Source organism: Zingiber officinale, chromosome 8A (genome assembly GCF_018446385.1).
Source record: "Zingiber officinale cultivar Zhangliang chromosome 8A, Zo_v1.1, whole genome shotgun sequence".
Lineage (NCBI taxonomy): Eukaryota > Viridiplantae > Streptophyta > Magnoliopsida > Zingiberales > Zingiberaceae > Zingiber > Zingiber officinale.
This window is the reverse complement of record NC_056000.1, coordinates 62,620,348-62,622,372: the sequence shown is the minus strand read 5'-3', so window position 1 is coordinate 62,622,372 and position 2,025 is coordinate 62,620,348.

Below are 2,025 nucleotides of genomic sequence, written 5' to 3'. Positions count from 1 at the left end.
AAGCCTGGACCGATCAGGCTATGTCCTGATCGGTCCAGGAAGACCCTGGGTGATAGCTAAGGGTACAATCAAAATCCTTCAGGAACTTCATCCATCTCCTCTGTCGGAGATTAAGTTCCTGCTGAGTGAACAAACATTTGAGATTTCTTATGGTCAGTGAGAATCTCAATTGTAACACCGCACCGATAATGCTGCCAAATCTTCAAGTCAACCATACTGGCATTCAATCACAAGTCATGTACTGGGTAGTTCTCCTCATACTCCCTCAACTACAGAGAAGTAGGAGACTACCCTGCCGTGCTGCATCAAAACAGCGCTCAACTCTGTAGAGATGCGTCGGTATAGAGCACGAATCCGTTCTCTCCAGAAGGTAAAAACCAAAAATCGAAGCCGACACTAGTCTCCGCTTCAGCTCCTAGAAGCTGGTCTTGAAATCCTCAGTCCAAATAAACTTCACGCCTTTCATGGTCACGCGTGAAAGTAGCATAACTATGCGAAAGAAACCCTCGACGAAAGGTTTGTAATATCCTGTCAGTCCCAAGGACTGCGGATCTCCTGCACTGATTTCGGCTGCTCCCAACAGTAACAACCTCTATCTCCTGTGGAACCACGGTACACTCCTACTGGTGATCGTGTGTCCCAAACATCATCTCATAAGACAATCCAAATCAGCACTATTGATAATCACATATAGATATTCTCGTCGAATCATCTCTTGATCTATGCAAAGGTGATGCACGTGTCTCACTTCGGATCCGTAATAAATCACAACATCGTCAACAAAGTCAATGGGCACAGATCCAAACATCCTGGGAATACTAAAATCATCGAGTCCATGATAACATCTAGGGCTCCGTAAGCTCTAATGGTAAAACCAAGACACATCATGTCTGTATCACAGACATTCCTAACCATAAGATCCTCAACAATAAACAGATCTGATCACCCACTAATAACATAAATCACCAAGGAAAAGATCCTCTAGTGTGAGAGCAACGCTCCATCACACGAAATACCACAAATGTGGGAGTAATGCTCTACCATAAGAAATCCTCAATATGTAGGAGTAACACTCCACTACAAATAATTCGTAACATATATCTACAATAAATATGGGAGCAATGCTCCACTACAAGCAATCCGCAATATGTGGGAGCAACGCTCCACCACAGAACAATCCCTAAATATGTGGGAGCTACGCTCTACCACAACAATCCAAAATATGTGGGAGCTACGCTCTACCACAAACGATACATAAGTGCCCAAAGCACCTAACTATCTAGCTAGAGACCGCACGAGATCTCTCTACCACAGATCACTGTGGGTAGCCTAGGGTATAACCACCCAGTAAGCAAATCAAATCCATAGTCAACTCTATCATCCTCCTAGTGGGTCGGTCACCCACTAATGGGAGAATTAATTGACAGGGTAATAACCAATAACATAATGTAGACACTCAACATTCTACATTCAACATAGGTAGAATCATCATGATGCTACCCACCATACACCTGGCACACGTGCACACACAACATATGTATGATCGATATAATCCTCCAATTAGTACACACCAAACATACTCACAACAAAGGTGTAAACCATCGTGATACCTCCAACAATGCATACTGAACCCGTGTGCACAATATTATCGTAGGTAAAATCAACAATACCCCTCAAACAACACTCACATAACAAATATACACTTATGCCAAGAGTATAATCAACATCAACTTCCAATAAAGCATACTAAACCCAGGTGCACACACACACAAATGCACATACCACTACACAGATTTAAATCGTTAAGAAACCTCCAATATGTCAATCAGACATGTACAGCTAACTAAATAGCTATAATCCATAAGGAACCTACAATAACCACATCAAGATGGGAATACCCACACTATCTGCAAATGAACTATCCATCATAGAATTCCTTCAACTCATAACAATCATATCTACACACCACATAAATATGCATAATCAACATATTTTAATCCAATCTATCACATAAACCCTATGCCA